We start from the raw sequence: 20,068 nt of genomic DNA, 5'->3' as shown, positions 1-20,068 counted from the left end.
AAATATTTAGATGTCAAAAATTTTAAAATACACGTTTCAATGATGCATTTTCATGTGTAGGTTCCTGTGTATGGATGTGGTTTCTCTATAGTCTCGGTCTATCAGTCCAGGGGGCCTTTTAATATCTTTTTGTTTGTAAGTAGAAGCTTCCTCCAAAATTGTAAACTGGGTTATGTTGTAACTCTACATAGCATGTGCAATTTTGCAGGTGTTCCCAGGAGAAAAGTTACCTGGTACAATGAGTCCCTAGAAAATGTCCAGGAATTTGACAATGGCATGCAGAAATTGGTGGCAAAGCACTGATTTCTTAGGGGTACAAAACAGGTCACTTGTATTACCTTTTACAAGTTTCAGATCTGTTTTAACCCTGTGAACCAGCGCAGGTGAAACTCAGTTTCATTTGATGAAGCAAGCCTGTGTGTAGCACTCTTCTGCCTGTAGTGTGTCCTGCTCGCACTAGTGCGGTGGGTCTCTTTTCCTTGGCAGTGTCTACCTTCTGCAGGAACCTGAGTGATGAATCATGTTTGTGCACCTGAAGATTACTTTCTTATACTTGATGAGGTTTCTTTTAAAAAATAACAAAGATGAGCGGGACTTTCAGTATAGCTCCTCTATATGTAATTAAGAAAAACCTCTTAAAATGCAAAATAAACACCAGCATGACTGTTGCTGCTCTCTCATTGGCTCAGTGGAATCAAACACACTACATTTCCCAGCGTGCATTAGGTTGACCGTCAAAGCTTGGGGCTTGTTTTATATGCAACCTGAGATGTCCAATAATACTTTTTTAATCTCTTAAGGGAATAAATGAGAAACCAACAAATTGTATGTGCTTTGCATTGTTGAAAGTTTTCAATCACCTTTATAGGCTGTTCAATACTCTAGTAATGAAGTTGCACACAGAATGTTATAGTGCTGTTGACTTGCAACGAGACACTTGTCTTTCTGTCTGTGAGTTAAAAAGCCTTGGAGTGTGTCCATAAATGTTTCCTCAGGCAAGTATGTATTCCTGAATCAAACATCATGACCCATTGTGTAGTAATTGTATGGCTCTTCAATCCCTGTTGGCACAGCACCCAGGATACTGTGCTGCATGGCTAAACACTTCTAAGATCCCAAAGGCGAGACCTATTGGCTATGCCAATGCTTGTTTTATAAAGGGGACTGTGTTCCCTTAGTCAAGTGCAGGAGGTGTCCCCGAGTGCCCAAGCGCTGAAGCTGCTTGCATTTGCAAACACTGCAAGCGGTTAACCTGGCCTCAGTATATTTCCATACTTCTATTCTACTGGCAGCATCCCCTTCATTTCTGAAATGAAGCAAGAGGGGGTTATGCTGTTAACCCTTCCATTCCTCAACGAACTGCAAAGTGAAACACTTTTGCGCTTTCAGAACACCATTAGGAAGCAAAATACTAATTTAGCTTACTTACTAAAAGCAGTTTAAAGGGGGGCGTGGCCAAGCCGAACTACAAGATGGCCTTGTAGTCTGTCGCCTCTGCCGACGGAGAATATATCTTGCACCATATCCGCTTACCTCGCCTTATCCAAGGCCACAACTGCGAGCTTCCAACGTCAGAGGGACTCCTGCCCATTTTGTTGCCTTCCGCTGCCCGATCTGTGGCACTGGGCAGAAACGGCAGGATCGACGACAGCGGGCCGTCTTGAAGGTGAAAGAAGATTGCGAGGCCCCATGACTTACAACGTTGCTGGCGGAGCACCCCCACCAGCGGTCTCATCTGCGGCGTGAGGTGAAGGCGTGCACGCGAGGGGACTCCCCACAGACTCCGACGGCAGCACCAGGACCGTTCCTACATCCACAGGAGTGCCGCTGGTGCTTCGGGCGTTTCCAGAGCGAGGAACGGTGTGGACTTCCGGCGGGCTGGCAGGTGTGGGCAGCTCCTGCGGATATAGTCCCCAGCATTGGCCTCCGGTGAGGTGTTTAAGGTACTTCAGAGACTAGGAGGGGAAGGTGGCCCCAGGCAGAATGGAGGAGTGCAGTATCATCAGGCCAGCAGAGTGAGTGACAGGCTTCTACGAGACCCCACCATACGCAGACATCAGAGGGTGGAGCTCATTGCGCTGCCGTGCAGGAGATATAGGAGCACGGCTGCACGAATGTAGTATTAACCCCTGGAAGTGATTGGGTGTGTGCCTGGGGCACTTTCCTGGCCTGAAGCACCCCCTTTGAGAAGCTTGCTACATTGGGGCAGCACTGTAGCCTCTCACGTTCACCTGGGTGCAATGTGCAAAGAAAAAAGCAGCTGTGCAGGGAAACACTGCTTACCTCTCTGGAGCACCTGTGACGTAGGACTTCTACACCCCCTCACTTGACTTGGCTCACGGGACATCGTCAGGGCAGGTTTTTGGTGCAAGTTGCTGCGCATGTGCGAACGCCCTAGTGCAGAGAGGGGCCCTGGAGGTGTGATTTTGGCTACTGGGGCTCTGGCCATTGACAGGCAGTATTGCATACAGAGGCAAAAGTTAGCGAGCCTGCTGCTGACTGTCCAGCGCGGTGCCTTGCGCCGGCCACAACTGGTCAGTTGAAAGGTCTGGTGCACAACATGGTGGGGGTCGCAGTTCAAAAGCTGCGCTCCAGGTGAAATTGACAAAGTACGGCTGGGAGGGTGGCCCTGGAGCCAGCCCCAAAGGGGGGTCGCCAGCTCCTGACAAACCTGACCCTGGCAGAAATCAGAAAGAGCCGACTCTGCAAGACATCCTCGAAGCCATCACCACGGTTCGAACGTCATTGGAGTCGCATATCGATACTGTGTTCACCGAGGTTTCCCACTTCAGAGAAGATATGGCTCCATGAACTCGCGACTAAAAGACGCCGAAGTCAAGGCGACCTCCTTGGTGGAAGACACGTCAGCACTGCAGAGAAAGGTGGAAGAGCTGCAAACGCATGCCACAAAACTGGAGGCGCAGCTGGATGACTATGAGGGACGCTCCAGACGCAATAATGTTCGCATTATTGGTGTACCGGAGCGAATTGAGGGGCCATCGGTGGACCTATTCGTGGAAGACCTGATCACTACTTACCTCAAGCCAAGGGGACTCTCCAAGTTCTTTTCAGTGGAACGAGCGCACCGAGTACAAGGAGGTCGACTAAGGCCTGGAGTCCCCCGCGACCACTCCTAGCTAGGATCTTCAATTTTCGCGACAGTGTGCCCGCTCCGCCCTGCCAGTGGAATTCCAAAACAGCTGCATTACCTTCTTCCCGGACTTCACCCTCACGGTACAGCGACAGCGACGGAGCTCCCTGGAAGTGAAGAAGGCACTCCGAGACAAAAATTTGAAGTATGCCATGATGTATCCGGCCAAACTGAGGGTGGAATCGGAGGGTACAACTTGTTTCTTTGCCAGCCCAGAGGAGACCTGGGACTGGCTGGAGGGCTGGCGCACAGCGGGCCGCCGTAACAACCAGGCCCGGAGCACAAGGATGGACAGAGAAACCCGGGCCTCCAGTGGCGGCCCACCACTCCATGAGTCGACTGCAACAGCGGGTGGTGTTGAGTGACTGGTCTGTATAATTCACTTAGGGAGGTTGAGTGACTCTAAGGTGCCGGTGGAATGTGATTATTGACTCCTTATTGTTAACCGTGCCAAGTATTTGCCGTGGTGGGTTAGAACGCTGAAGAAAGCTCTGTCAACCTGTTCCATTTTAATATTGTCTGCTTCCTTGCTCGCATGTGGTCATTAGCCGATAATGTGTGGGGTCTCTCCTTCTGTTATGTTCTGTTCGCATTAGACACCTGTTGGGCCCTTTATATTGTTTATTGACTAACTCTAAATTTCTCAAGGCCGAGGCTCGGTCTGGCTACACCACCCGTCAGGTTCTTGGAAGGGTGGGCGATAGGCGCTGTGCTAGTTTGGGGGGCGGGAGGTTTTGTTACCGCCAAGCAGGGCTGCAGGGTGGGGGATTTGGGGAATGTTGTCTGGGTATTTGGGTTTTAGTTTTGAAATGGTTGTCATTTGGGCATGTTTTCTCAGCTTGGATGGTCTGAGTGCGGTTGTCGGCCAGGAAGGTCCTATCATTCTGGAGTCAGATATTGATTGCAGCAGAAACGGTGGTATGAGCACTTTCGATGATCACAGAGTTTAGCAGTGTTAGAAACTCCTTCCTTCTTTTCCCCCTGATATGCTCCTTCATGAGGTATCTTATATTTCAAGGCCGAGTGATGAGGACTACAGGTAGGCAGAAACTTACGTTGCTGTCATGGAATGTGAATGGGCTGGGGGACAAAATCAAAAGAGGGGTGGTTCTCCAATTTCTGAAGTGACACTCGCCAGATGTTGTGTTTCTCCAGGAGACCCACCTGTTGGGAAACGGCTTTAAGGCCATGTCACGATGGGGTTTCCAACGGGCCGCATTCTCTGCCTTTGGCTCTGGCTCCAGGGGGGTGTGAATCCTTATTTGCAAGTCCCTTCCCTTAAAGTTTGATACAGTATGGAAGGTTCTTGGCCCTGTCTGGAACTTGGGAGGGTGCCACCCTTAACCTGGTCTCAGTTTATAGTCCGCCGGGCATCCATACGCAGGCCTTTACTGATCTTGGCGCCCTTCTCTTGGGCCTCCCGGACGGGCGTTTATTGATCGGGAAGGACTTCGACTCCATTGTCTCAGACTCCCTGGACCGCTGGCCCCATAAAGACCTGCCATTATCCCGTAAACTAATCCATACCTCCCTAGGTGCAATGGGATTGGCGGATGTCTGCAGATGTCAGCAACCAGAGGAACTCCAATACACACATCTGTCAGGCTCCCACGGCACCATATCATGCATGTACTCACACTCACACATCATCTACACACTGTTAACGAAATATGACACTTGGCCAGGGGAATTTCAGACCACTCCCCGTTCTGTGTAGACTGGAGGTAGGAGAACCCACGATAGGCCGTGTGGCACCGCTTAATTTGTGGTATCTCACAACCCCCCCTATAAGGGATAAAGTCTTGACCAAAACTGACCTGTATTTCCAGGAAAACCTGGGCTCAGTCAGTTCCTCCGTCTCACTCTGGGAGGCATATAAGACGGTTGTTCGTGGGGTGGTTTTGGAACAAATCACAGGGCAGCGTAAGGAGAAGGTGGCCGCCATGAGGCGTATGAAGGAAGAGATCCTAGAATTGGAGAGTGCAGGTAGATTACAAGATTTGGAGGAAGTGCACCAACAGCTTAGAGTTAAAACTAAGGAACTCTCAGACCTCGCCACGGAGGCAACAAAGGCACTGCATCATGCTACCCTAAGTACAATCTGTGATGTAGGTGATAAGGCAGGCAGGTAGTTGGCCTGGCTGGACCGCAGAAGGAGGATCGGCGTGTGGTGGCAAAAATAGCAACAGATTCCCATTGAAGACTCACAGCCCCGCAGGACATTGCAGACGCATTTGGCAAATACTTCCACTCCCTATACTCTTCAAATACAAACTATTCGGAGGAAGAGGCTTCTTCCCTCTTGCGTAATATTAGAATGCCAGTCATAACAGAGGAGGAGAGTCTCGACTTGGACCGCGATATTAGGGTAACCGAAGTAGAGAGGGCCATCCATGACCTGCGGAGGGGGGAAAGCGTTGGGCCCTAATGGGATCCCCGTAGAATTATTTTAACTTACGGTGGTCTTGACCACCGCTTTTCTCACTGGCATGTATAAAGAAAGCAAGGAGGTGGGAATCCTTCCCGAGGATCAAAAAATGGTAAGAAACGATCAGGGAAGACGCCATGGTGGTGTCATTAGACGTTGCTTCGGCCTTCGACGCCATTGAATGGCCATATATGTTTGCAGTGCTTCGCAGGCTAGGATTTGGTCCGGAATGTACTAAGTGGGTGCGACTGCTATATTGCCAACCACTGGCGCAGGTGGTAGTGATTAATCGGAAGTCCCCAGTCTTTTTTCTGGGTAGGGGCACCAGGCAGGGATGCCCCTTATCGCTGCTTCTCTCTGCCCTGGCCTTGGAACCGCTAGCGGCTTGGATCCGTCAAGACCCATCATTTGCAGCCTCAAATGAGCACATGGTTGGGAAGATCACATATCATTGTATGCAGATGATCTCCTGCTCTACCTTGCATCCCCGGCGAAATCTCTTAATGTAGTGAAGTACATATTTCACATTTTTGGCCGATTTACAGGCTATAAGATCAACTGATCTAAGTCGGCATTTTACGTCCTTAGTGGGCAGAGGCCTCGACTTCCCTGTGGCTGCCAGCTGACTGAGGCAGTGCATGGCTTTAAATATCTGGGGGATCTAAAGACCTGACACGCTTTCATGACGCCAACCTCCAGTCGCCGCTAGCGCGTTTTAAATCCGACATCCAACACTGAAAAATCGCTCCCCTTGACCCTCCTGGGATGGGCATCTCTCTTCAAGATGATGTCCATCCGCCGTTTCCTGTATGTGTTGCAGAACACACCCCTTCCGGTCGCACCGTCATATTTCAAAGAACTGGAGGGCGCAGTGCAGGATCTGCTATGGGAGGGAAAGCCACCCCGCATTGCTACACACAAACTCACGTTGGGATGGTTCGATGGGGGTATCGGACTCTTTAACGTGAAAAAATACTACTGGGCTTCGCAACTCGCGGCCATTAACCAATGCACTTACAGGCGGCATGATGACCCTGCATTTCGGATAGATCGGTGGCTCCTTCGCGGGGGTGGGTTTTTGGGCTCACTCTATATGAAGTCTCTGAAAAACGCCTTGTCCGGCCCGACTAAACATGCTGTGCAAATATGGAGGCATGCCACTAGGAGCCTGGGTTGGGAGGGCAAGCTTACTCTTGCCAAGCCACTCTGGAATTGTGATCAGCTGGGTCGGTTGTCACGTTCTTTGGGGTTCGACAAATGGGACATCATCGGTATCTCCAAAATCGGAGACCTTTGGAGGTCAGGGAGCGTCATGCCATTTTCTCAACTACGTCAAGAATTTGAGATGGCCAACTCAGAGCAGTTCCGTTATCTCCAAATCTGACATGCACTACTTTCGGCTCTCCCTAGGGGTACAGTCTTCCATCCCCTTAGAGGATAGGGATTTAGGTGGTGACTTGCCATATCTGACTTGCCAAATCTCTCATATACAAAAAGCTTATCAACAATATGACCGACCCCTGACACGACAACGTGATAAGTGGGACCATGACGTGGCCGGCCTGGATGATGAGGAGTAGTGGGCTGCGGTGGCCTCTCCCCGAAAAATTGCCATCTCCTCCAGACTCCGGCTAGTTCAGCTCGATAAGATCAAACGGGGGCGATCCTACGATGGGGGAAGAGGGAGGCGGCGGATGTACTCTTGCTGCAAGAAACACACATGATGGGTTCCAAGGTGCTTAGCTTGCAGAGGTTTGGGTACCAGCAGGTCTTCCATGCCGGGTTCTCTAGAGGGTCCAGGGGAGTGGCTATTCTGATGCATCGCAGGTTGGCCTATGTTCATGAGAAGCAGTGGGCAGACACACAGGGTCGCTACGTTTTTATTAAAGGAATGGTAGGTGTTGAACCTGTAGTGTTTGGTAGTGTTTACGCCCCTCCACCCTTACAGTGGGCCTTGTCCGAGAAGCTGTTCACGGTGTGGGAGGATATCCCTGAGTCCTTGGCAGTGGTTGGGGGCGATTGGAATGAGGTGATGGATGTGTGTATGGATCGCCAGAGACGGCAGGAGGTGCAGACAGCAGCCCCGACAACCCGATTGAATGCTATGGTGGAAGGGATTGGCTGGGTGGATGTGTGGCGCCATATGCATCCCAAGGTGCGCGAGTACACGTAAGTTTCCGCCGTGCATGGCTCCTTCTCGAGGCTGGATTATGTATTTGTGCCCAGTGTCCACCTGAGCAGGGTGCGAGAGGCTGAGATCTTACTGAGAGGGCTGTCAGACCATTCCCCAGTGGCGGTCAGAGTCGAGTTGCTTAAGCAGCCACAGCCGTTCCGGTGGAGGATGTCCTCGTGGCACCTTCAGCAGCCTGGCTATGTCCAACATTTGAGGGGGGCAATTTTCTATTATTGGCAGGAAAACCTGGTGGATGATATCGACGCTGTGGTGGTGTGGGAGGCGCTGAAACCCACTATACGAGGTGTGGACATTGCATGGTGTGCGGCAGCCCGTCGGCGACGCCGGGAGGCGAATGTGGAGGCTGCGGCTTTGGTGGAATCCCTGGAACGACGAGGTCGGGGAGGGGGTGACGAGATTGCGGTGCGGTTGCTCCTACAGGCACAGCAGTCTTATGCAACTATCCTGCTTGATGAGGCTAGACAAGCGTGGCTGGCCACGCGGAGCAGAATATACCAGTGGGGGGATAAGTCCTGCACCATGCTTCATCGGCTGTGTCAGCGTGCGTTCCAACCAGTTGCTCTGCCGGGCCTCACTTCGGAAGATGGGGTGGCGATTACAGACCCGGCTGAGCTGGCGGCGACCTTTGCTAGATTTCTCGCGGCGCAATATGCTCCGAGAGAGTGCCTATCGGCGGACGATGTAGCTAAATTTATCGACGACCTGCCCCCGACGGCGGTCTCCGAGGAGACCAGGAAGGCTCTTGATATCCCCCTTACAGCGGAAGAACTTAGTGATGCGTTGGGACAGCTCAACACCTGCGTTGGGACAGCTCAACACCGGGAAAGCACCTGGGCCCAGTGGCTTCCCATGCAAATTTTATAAAAAGTTTCAGCTCCAGTTGGGATCACATTACTGACGGGCACTTGAGGAAGCGCGAACGCAGGGTAGATTGCCACCAGACTGGCGACACGCCGAAGTTGTGGTCTTTCAGAAGCCGGGCAGACCCCCAGATAGCCCCGCCTCATACCGCCCGATATCCTTGTTGAATATAGAAGCTAAAATTCTGGCTAAGGCTCTAGCAAACCGACTACTTGCGTATGTGACAGATCTGGTCCACCCGGACCAGGCCGGCATTATGCCTCGTAGGGCAGCGAGGCACAATAACCGACGGGCGCAAGCGGCAGTCGATGCAATGGGAGCCACAGGGGAACAAGCGGCTTTGCTGTTAGCGGATATAGATAAAGCGTTCGATTCGGTGAGTTGGACGTACTTGTTTGCGTTCCTGTCTCGTCTATACCTGGGCCCGGTGTTCCTTTCATACATCAAACTTCTCTATACTGACATTACGGCCTCGGTGCGCGTCGCTGGGGCGGTCTCCGAGAAGTTTCCGATTGGTCGGGGGACCCGACAGGGATGTCCACTATCCCCTTACCTTTTTGCCCTAGCGATGGAGCCGCTGGCCTCTTGGGTACGTATAGATGCTCAGATGCGGGGCTTTGTATGGAACAGGAACCTCACGGACAGAATTGCATTATATGCAGATGACGTCCTATTTTTTCTCACGGATCTGCGTCACTCCGGACCCCGGGTGTTGGAAATTATGCGGATTTTCGGGGAAGTGTCGGGCCTTTGTCTGAACCCACGCAAGTCCACTCTGTGGGTGTTGGGAGGTGGTGTTGTGGAGGACCCCTGGGCGTCGGGATTGCAGATCGCGACCAGAGGATTGCAGTATTTAGGAGTCTTTCTTTCGGAGTCCGTGGACATCGCCTGGGAGCGTAACATTGTACCGGTTTGGGAGAGGGTTCAAATAGACGTGAAGAAGTGGTCTCGGATGCCCCTAACAATCTTTGGTAGGTCAGCAATATTCAAAATGGTTGCGCTCCCACGTCTCTTATACCAACTGCAAAGCTATCCTCACCAGATCAGTCCCCGGTGGTTTCAACAGGTCAACTCAGTCTTGAGCCGATTTCTCTGGGCCGGGGGAGTAGCCAGGGTGGCGCTGCGGACATGATTCCTGTCCACATACTGCGGCGGTCTTGCCACATCGGATTTATTGTCCTATTATCAAGCCTCCCAATTATTGGTGCTTAATGAGTGGAGGTATGGAGACAGAGGGGACCCGGCGTATGCCCTGGAACGCTCGCTGATGGGGGACACTGCACTGCACACGATACTGTACTCTGCTCAGCTGCGGCGGACACTGCCGTGTGTCACGAGAATTGTTTTCGTGGTATGGCGACAAGAATTGCGTCGCACGGGCTGGTGGGGTAAACTGATGGCGGAGACCCCGTTGTGGAACAACGGGTTGCTCCCAGAACTGGCATCCCTTGCGGGGTTCGATAGCTGGGACGCAATTGGGATCTCGTCACTGGGACATGTGCTGACCGGGGTTACACTCAAATCGTTCCAAGAGCTCAGTACTGAGTTCCACATGCCACGGACCCAGTTTTTCCGATACCTGCAGCTTCGCCATGCGCTCGCGCCCAGCATCGCTGACATGGCGACGCTCCCGGAATTTAGCCCAATCGAAGCTTAGGTCTTTATGGGGGATCTTGGTGATAAGAAAGTCTCTCGAATTTATCAGACGCTGGTCACCCACTGCTCGTCCACCCTACTTCCCCTCAGGGAGGCCTGGGAGGCAGATGTTGGTCCCCTTGATGAGGATGATTGGAAGGAGGCCCTGGAGTCCCCGCGAGGGACTGCTGTTGCGATGCAGCTTAGGCTCATCCAATTTAAGTATTTGCACAGAGCCTATTATACCAGTGAGCGGCTGTGGAAAGCGGGATTGATTGGTTCTCCGGAGTGTTTGCGCTGCGGGGCTGCAACGGGTACGCTGCTGCATACGGTATGGACGTGTGCTAGACTGACTGGTTTCTGGAGGGGCGTATGGAGCTGCCTGTCAGAAGTGCTGGGCTGGGATCTTCCCCGCACCCCTCGACTAGGGTTGCTTCATGTACTGGAGGGTGTTGGTGGGAATATATATAAACATCACTTGTTGCTCCTGGGTCTGGTCGTGGCCAAGAGGGACCTAGCCCGGGCATGGAAGGGAGTACGAGCCCCCCCCCCTGTGTGCATGGAAGGCTGGATTGGATTTCTTCATGGGATTGGAACGCCCGGTGTTTGAAGCGAGAGGATGCCCCCGCAAACACTTTAAAATTTGGAAGCGGTGGGCGGATTATAGGGGGTTGGAACTGGATCCCCCAGTGGAACATGAGGAAGAACCGTAGGAGAGAAATATTGTATGGGCCCATGAACTGTGTCATGCCGAACACACTACAACCACAATGTACAGTACTTGCAACTCTCACGTGCAGAGGGTTAGGGAGGGATAAGGGGTGGGTAGCCGGGTAGTTGGGGGTAAGGGTGGTTGGGTGGCGGGGGAGGGGAGGAGGGGGGTTTTGTTTTGTTTATATTCTTAAGACCTGTTTCTCCTTCTTCCGATTGAACCAAATACAAGTGATAAAACTGTATCATGATGCTTGGTGGTGATCTCCTGACTGTGGGGAGCCACGTGTCTTACGCTGCCTAATCACTTAATAAATTTTGTTGTGAAAAAAAATAAAAATGTAATGATATTTCTTCTTGTGACATCACTGCCTGTGATGTTATTACGAATTAATTGAATATGATACTTAGGGGTACATTCACAACAGATTGTCGCAGAGCTGTGTTACGCCACAATTGGTAACGCTGTGGTCCGACAATCTGAAACGGAGGGATGCGCCGTATTTACAATAATACGTCATTATCACCGCGTTTCCCCTAGCGCTGGCGCTAAATTCAGCTACAGCATCAACCTAGGCACCCTAATGTTGCAAGGGTGCCTGAGTTGCAGGGAATGATTGATCGTGCGCAGGAAGGTGTCCCTTCCTGCACATGAACAATCACTAATGGCGATTTGCTCATAGAAACAGCAAAAATTAGGAGAAATTAATAATTTCTCCTCTTTGCGCCAGTTTAAGACCGGGTTTACCCTGGTCTTAATTTTGGCGCTGCCCCATATTTACACCAGTCTTGTAAATAGAGAGCTGCTTCAAAAAGCAATAGGTGTTGCAGCAAAACGCCCACCGCAACACCCGTAGCCTGCCCCTTTCACGCTAAGTGCAGCATGGATAGGGACATTATTGACATGACAGTTTTAAGCCACAGTAAATGGCTTAACGCCGGCTTGTAAATAAGGCAAAGGAGTTATCACCAACAAAACGTTTAAAAAAAATAGACGTTTTGGTTGCAATTACACCTTGTAAATATAGTCCTATAACTATTTTCGCTGATACTGGTGCATATATCTTTATGAGTGTGAAAGAGAGGAAAACGGCAATGATAAGAAAGTTGCCCGAATGTGTAGGTGCCTTGCTTCATATATCCATACCCATACATCGATCTGTGCTCACCTACGCCTACATGCGCTTGTGTGTGTGTTTACACTTTACAAATGCCTAACCCACTGACTTTATCAATGCTTGCTTATTCCACCAAGCTATGTAACAACGCCCCTCCCTGCCAATTTCATCTCCAAAAATTGTGAGATTATCAGCGCTCGAGCTACGTGCAGACTGCAATTTTCATCTGCATTTTGAATCCCTGGGCAACCATGTTCTAAACAGCACTAATCAGAGTTAATGCATATCCGCCTGATTGTAAGAAAGATAAAAGCATCTTTTGTCCCCCGTCCTTTTTCAGCATTTCTACTTCAAATTACAAAGCCACCTGCGCATTATTTGCGAGGCTTGTCTGGGTGAAAATCTACTTTAATATCCTCCTTTGTTATCCAACTCGTTCCAGGGAAAGTTCATTATTCTTCGGAGCGTGATTTCTCTCCCTTGTCCCCAGGGGATATCCGTAGCCTCATTCTCGAAAGGAGTCAGGTAGGGTTCCCCGTGCAGGCTGCCTTAAAAATATGCGCCTCGAATCAATACGCGGCCTGCTTGTCATCTTAGGTCTTAATAGATGCATACAGTAAAATGCGTTTTCATTCTTTTGTATAGAACTGTTTTATTTGTTAATGCTGTGGCTCGTATCTCCATGAAAGAACGCGCGGGTTGTTTTTATCACTCTTTGTCCTGACAGGAAATTAATCTCCAAAGCATTTGACATTGTTTTTAAGCGATAACCTTAATTCCTAATAGACACTAATAACCGGCCATGCAGGTAATCTGTGTGCGTGTAGAATGACAAGCAGCAAGGTATAAACATGGCTATGTTGCAGAATACTGAATGCAATATGGCAGTGGTATATTCTTGCCAGCGCCCCTGTAGCAGTTTGTAACAACAGTCCATTTTTTTTTATATACAAGGATATTCTCCAGCGTGCTCTATGTCTGACACCGTGCAATCCACAGTGTCACAATGTATGTAAGAAAATCCACCATACAACCAAAATTTGGCTATGTTGCAGCACAGCTCAGCTGCAAAAGCCTAATGTTCCAGATTGTGACTTTTCTGGTCACCCAAGTCCCTCCTTCTGTCACTTACCACCGGCCAAGTGACTACTGTACGTTATGGCAACCATATCGTTTTTCCCTTTGAGGCATTTTATAGTTATGATTAAGGCTGTTTATAATGTGCTTAAACATCAAAGAAGGCGCAAACCTTATATCCATTGCATTTTACACAAAATAGGTTCATTCCATTCTCACCTGTCCCTAAGCTTCTCATTAGACTATCAGTGCAGAGGCCTAGGCAGGTTTTTGTGCTCATGGGGGCAAAATGCACATCAATGGACGCTATAGTTAATCACGGCTGTTGGACCTGGCCCTTTTTGCAGGGTTATCCCCATACCTTTGCCATCTTCCCCCTATTTTTCTGACCCTCTTTTTGTTGGCTTTAGGACTCTGTGGAGAAGTGTGGCTCAGGGGTTAGAGGCGGCAGACCCGGAAGCTGAGATCGGCCCTGGACCAGGGTTCAATTCCCCGCCTCGGTGGGTCTTGGGCTCAAAAATTCCACGGACTCGATAATTCTCGCTCCGGTGCCTTCTCGACTCACGGGTTCACACTCTGCGACTCTGGGCAATAGCTTGCTTAATCTCCACAACGGCCCCTCGCGGCGGGATGCCTGGCTTTCACCTTGTGGATACCCTGCCGGGGTTATCTCACAGGGGAATACCAGGACGGGTTCCCTAAGCAAGCGCCGGGAAACCCTTTGTGGGTAGCTGTGCGCTATATAAGCTCAAATACATTTACATTTACTCTGGGCACTTTACCACTGCTAATCAGTGCTCAAGTGCACGTGCTCTCCCCTATAAACATGATAGGATTGGTTTGCGCCTGGCATATTAAATTTACTTCGCTGATTACGCCAATCGCCTTTGAAACCTGTTTCAGGTCTGCAACTGCAATTTCGTGGCTCCTTGTGATTTGTGGACGGAATGTAAAGCGGCGGTACAATAGCCAAACGCAGAGCCTCTGGGAAAGCTCAGACAAATGTTCCAGCCCGAGGTCATGCCGAAGTATTATCATATAGTACCTTTCCTGAAGGATCAGGCCCAGCAGAAAGAGATTGATTGGTTAAAGATAACTTGTAGTATGAAAGAATATAAAGAGCCAGTACATTCCTACTAAGAACACCTCATTCAGGTGTTAAGACAGTATAGTGATGTCGAGAACCCAGAAAGAGAAAAATTGAGCAATTTTGTGTCTCAGTTTGTTCTTAGATTGCGTCCAGAGATTAGTACCCATAGTCAGCAGAATGCTATCTGGGTTTTTTTCACGTTTTTTTGTCCTCATTTGCCTTGCTCACTTCCAGCTGGTCTTCAAGCTCTCCCTCTGCCATAGTCTTCTGCCCTTGAGGAAAAAACTAGAGACCTCAGCTTAGTAAAAAGGGTACGACTGCCATATTGTGTCCTCAAACTGCTTAAAACATAAGAGCAAATCATGAAACTAGCCAGTTTCATTCACTTCATATTTGTTCCTAGAAGTTTCATACTGTCGTCCTCTATAGCCAGAGGCGTAGCTAGAGCTTCTGGCACCCGGGGCTATCCCTCAGATTGCCGCCCCTGGCCGGGGGGCTGGGGTAAAAGGACGGCGAGCAGCGGGTGGATTGGCAGGGTTCAAGTTACAACACCACTCTGCTCCACTGCAGGCGAAAGCAAAGGTCGGAGCGGAGGTGCTGCGTGGGTCCACCCACTATTTTCACAGGGTGAACGTCTTCCACCCTGCCAAGAAGTTGGGCCACACAGAAATATGTTGAACTTGTGCCGGTGTCATTTTCAGACTCCTGGACACGTTCAGCAGCACCTGCACATTGTCTGATTTTCATTCCCCTCAGCAACGCGCTGGCAGCAAGGGTTTCTTTTTTTAATCTTCCCCTCCAGCTGGGCCAAAGATAAAGGCCAAGTTAAGGGGCCATTAGGCCTCCTTTTGATGGAGTGGCCTGGAAACGCACACTTGAATGTAAATGCAACAGAGGGAAACAAAAGCACACAGCTTGTTATCTCTTCACAGGTACTTAAGAGAGGCATGCTTTTGACTTTGTTAGGTCCCTTATGTGAGTGCATGAACTGTAAGAATGTCATATGTGTTGGTCTGTCCCAGTATTTACACACAATTTAAATAGCACTATTATGATTGTGTGTAAATCAGTGTACAAGATGTGTTGCAGGAGTCAGTGAGGGTTAAAAGGTGTAGCAGTCACATATCCTACATAGATCCTACATGGGGAAGTGTGGCTCACTGGTTAGAGGAGGCTTACCCTGAAGCAGAGGTCAGACCCGGGACCAGGGTTCAATTCCCGACGCGGCAGGGTCTTGAGCCCAATTGTCCACGGACTCGATAATTCTCGCTTCGGTGGCCACTCTAATCACGGGTTCACACTCTGCAACTCTGGGAAATAGGCTTGCTTAATCTCCACTACGGCCCCCCTGCGGCGGGATGCCTAGCTTTCACCTTGGGGATGCCCAGTACGGGTTATCTCACAGGGAAAAGCCAGGACGGGTTCCCAATGCAAGCGCCGAGATGCCCTAGGGTAAGTCGAGCGCTATATAAGAACACACATACATACATACATCTCTGTGCTATATTGAAAGGCTTACTATTTATGAACTGCAAGTAATGAAAGGATCTGTGTTCAAAGCAGTAACCCACTTACCTTGCTACATTAAAAAACACTATCATCTTCATATTACATAATTTTGCTTTGCAAGCACATTAACCTTCAATACTACTTCAAGTCAGATCTGGGACTACACAAAACAGAAATGTCTCCAAGAAATACTTTAACCGCCTGGGTTATCTCACCAAATATTATTCCATGATATATACTGGGCACCTCTGCAGCAGATGTCTTTCCCCATGAAAATATTAGAAAATGCAGACTTTGTAACCAATAAGCATAGAAAATGTGTAAAATTAGTTGAGGCTCAGATTATGCATCAGGATTGCACCACTTTTTTTTAGCACAACTCAAAGCAAAATCTAATTTGTTAAATCTCATAATACGCCTAAATGCACTCATGATATGTGATGTCACTTACTGTGATGCCACGTGTGAGGTCATACATTGTGACATCACAGGCTGTGATGGCACACACTATGATGTCACTGCATACTGACTAACTAGGTTAGTCCCCCCCACATGCTGGAGCTGCAAGAAAGTCCATAGCATAAAAAAAATCTATTTACATATTTTTCCCCAGAGCGAAGGCAGTTTCAATCGTTCTCATCTACCACATGCATTCCAAAAAGGCCTGCACCAGGCGCTTACCTCCGGGTAACTTCATGTGGTGTCAGTCAGCCAGCACCGCATACAGCAGTCATTCGAGACTCCTTTGAAAAGCACCATCACCGGCCCACCTGTGGCCCCCAGGTCAAAACTAGAGATCCTTCCAACTGTCAGTGTCACCCATATCCAAAAAGTGATACCTTAAACTGACAGCCACCCTTAAGTTAAGTTCCTACTGCAGCTGTTTAGGACAGAGGAATAAAAATTCTAATTTAATTCATTTTAACTTACCTTGTTTAGGCTGTCAACGTCACAGCAGCCAAGGTTTCAGACTGCTACGTGTGACATTTTCAGAATTTCAGTGTAATTATGAGTACAATTTCAACGACTATGATTGACACTTTCTCCAGAGCAAAATCCATCAATGAAGGAGGGAAATATATTAAATTAAAGTAGAGCAAAAAGCAAATTATAAAAATGCTGCAAAGCACCTGAAATGCATTAAGCCTCAGGCTGAGAGACAGAGAAGTCTAAGGCATATCCAGCAGCTAGGGCACTGTAGTGTTTATCATTTTATAAATGAGTCACTCTCAATACTTACACAGTTGTTTTTAAGTTCTTCAAGGAATGGCTTGAAACTGCCAGCATGAATAAGTTAATATACAGATAAAAACGTCCTGCTCCACTTTCCATTCGTGTGCTTCAATAACTAGCGTATTTTTGATGCACAGTTTAGTTAGGCTAGCCATTCACAAGCATGGGCACCACCTTCAAGTGACACCCACCAGCCTCTCCTGAGCCGCATTTAATTGCCTATCGTGACTTAAGTAAAGCACAGTTGTTGGCTGGCCCACCACGAAGTGAAAACAAATTGTGACACTGCAGTATGCAAAAAAGTAAGGACACTATAACCTCCAAAGAATGTTTGTCTAACTAAAAATGTCCTCAGTGTGCCGCAAAAAGTGACTTGTCAACATGAAAATTAAAAAAATACTCGTGATACCGTGCTTCAGTAATATGCCACAAATCTTAAGTGCGCATTGTTCACAAACGTGCTTGAAGTTTAAAAAATGGGTGAAATTATCTGCTGAACAGAAACCGAAATGACATGCAGCTGCTGTTAGTCAGATAGTGATGAACGTTTAGAAACGGTAATGCTTGCATGAGTCAAAGAAACATGTAATTCCCTGTAAATCAACACCTGAGTTAATATGAACTAATGGGTAAAAGAAACAAGAAATATAGAAGCTCGAGTTCTCAAATTAAAACGTGCACCGGAGTTGGCATATCAAAACTTCGTGCGGTGACACAGAGTAAAGCCGGGGGCACAGATCATTTTGGACCATTCAGCCCCTCTCTAACGTCCAGAAAATTTAAGCACACACTTACTTTAAAAGAAATTGCAGCTGTGGCCATCTCGAGGGCTCGCCTCTCTCTCTCCCTGTAGCGACCGGCCTCCCACATCAGGCTCGCTCTGGCTGGCTCAGCTGCACTGGCCGTCATGGCCGTCAAGCTGGGTCGTCGGGCGCGCTTGTCTTGATGCAGCGGGCCACATGATTGATTACCTCGCTGTCGCCTCTCCGGCTGTGACCTCAGGCTCAAGCTAGGAGCCATTTCAGAGGTCATCACCTCCTCATGAAGTGAAGCAAAGGGAAAGCAGTGACTCTGGAGTCGAGGCGTCACTGTAGTGGCGCGTGGGCTGGCAAAAAAAGATGCCCAGGGCCGTCATTGGTAGCGCTTTCGCGCGCTACTAGATTGACGGCCCTGAGACCCACTTAAACTGTACGGTCTGCGGCGCAACACCACTAGGCTAGGTGGTGCAGAATTTCCTTGCAAGCAGGTGCGCTTGCACTTTTAGATACACGTGTGGTGGTACTGACTGCTAAGCAACAGCCACCACACGTGCCCATCGCCCCCAAAACAGTGCCGTCCATGTGTCAGTGTCTATAGCCAGATGGTATATGGGGCTCACAACTTTACTCTTTTTTTGGCAAGGGGTCAACTCATATCCATCCTGTATACATATATCACAGAGTCAAGCCATTCTGCTTTTGAGGAGGGCACACGTTGAATCCACTGCTTACAGATCTGTGTTTTCCCCAGCACTAAGAAACAGAACAACAGATTGCTGCCATAGCCCTGATGGTATCCTGTTTCCAATCAATAGTTCAGGGCTTATCTGGATTTGGATATAAAGGATGGCATTCAGAAATTTACTAACATCTTTCCAAAAGTCCTGAATTTTGGGACAGAGCACGAACGTCAGCATTCTGTAAGCTATACTTCTTACAACATGCCTCTTCTAAACCCTTCCATTTCGATAGTCTTTTTGGTGACCAAAAAGCTCTGTGGAGTGAAAAAAGGGAGTTTCTTCTACGATATGCAGGTTTAGCCACGCTATATAAAAGACGAAAAGACACTTGCCATAACTGGTTGACATTCTTTTTAGTCCCTTATGTCGGATTAAGTGTGGGTCTGGAGTAGACCAGTTATGGGAGGCCATGCTAAATGAAGTGGAATGTGAAGGATCTAAATGTGTTTAAAAATTTATGGCCTCATTTATTGAGGCCTTGCGTCAGTTTTGCGCTTCCGATGCGTCACTTTTTATGACGCATCGGCGGCGTAAAACATGCCTCCTGTTCCACACTATTTACAAAGGGACGCATCTAAGCAGATGTGTCACTTTGTAAACCCCTGTGCTACATTATACCTGCGTCAGGTATAATGTATGTAGGGGGGGCGTTCCCTTGCAAAAAGCCTCGTAGAAGTGACGCAGTGAAATGTATGAGATTTCACTGCGTCACTTCTAGGACGCCGTTGCGTCAAAATCTTGGGCCTGCCTCACAGCAGGCGTAAGACTGGCACAGGCGCTTTCACATGGGGCTTGCCCCATGTGAAAGGACGCATTGCAGGAGTTGGGTACTTTTATGACAAACTCCAGCAATGCGTCACTTTTGCGCTTACAGATACGTCAGAAATACGGACGTATCTGTAACTCCTTGCGACAAGATGCGTCATACATTAAATATGACGCATCAGGTATGTCGCACGGAGTGCGCGCTGAGAAGTGACGCATCGCTGCTTTCGCGCAGCGATGCGTCATTTTCCCGTGGTGACCTAAGATACGTTAAAAAAGTGAGACTAGAAGTGCTGCAGGCGGCTGCCCAACTGCGGGCTCAGATCAGGCAAACAATGAATCTCCCACACTGTAAAAGATGTGCTCCAATCTGGAACTCCCCGGACACCCGAAATGTTTGAAAGACAGGCTGTCTGTAGATCTAAGGTAAGTAGATGTTATTGAATGGGGTCAGATCCTTCAAGGTGGGAAACTTTCCTTGTGGGATCAATTTCAGAATATAACTAAGAAGAAAGTATCTAGGTTTAAATTCTACCAGCTACAAAGCTGGGCTTGAGCTATGGGAGGAGAAAGTTCAGTGTAGGAAGATGGATATCTGACTATTGTTGCCCCCAACTTTTTGCCTAGTGTTTTGCTGGTTTTCGACATAGTTGGCCTCGGATCCTGCTATCCAGGACCCCAGGCTTCCTGCTCTCTCTGTTAAAATGGACTCCATGTACCTTAGGTGCATTAACCAATTGGTATTGGGTCACTATTGTAAGTCCTTGTACAGTGTACCCTAGGTACCCAGGGCATAAG

General features: G+C 48.9%; 1 long non-coding RNA gene across 2 annotated transcripts in view; it reads right to left on the bottom strand.

The window, feature by feature from the left end:
• LOC147727574 (uncharacterized) overlaps positions 1–17,916 on the bottom strand; it is a 45,808-nt gene extending 27,892 nt beyond the window's left edge. For both annotated transcript variants that reach the window (XR_015309492.1, XR_015309491.1), the window contains exon 1: positions 17,803–17,916. This is a non-coding gene — a long non-coding RNA (uncharacterized LOC147727574). The remainder of the gene's footprint in view (positions 1–17,802) is intronic.
• Positions 17,917–20,068: the final 2,152 nt, after the last annotated feature.

This window comes from Lissotriton vulgaris, chromosome 3_1 (assembly GCF_964263255.1).
Source record: "Lissotriton vulgaris chromosome 3_1, aLisVul1.2, whole genome shotgun sequence".
Taxonomy (NCBI): domain Eukaryota; kingdom Metazoa; phylum Chordata; class Amphibia; order Caudata; family Salamandridae; genus Lissotriton; species Lissotriton vulgaris.
Note: the sequence above shows the minus strand (reverse complement) of the source record. Positions and strands in the feature narration are given on the sequence as shown.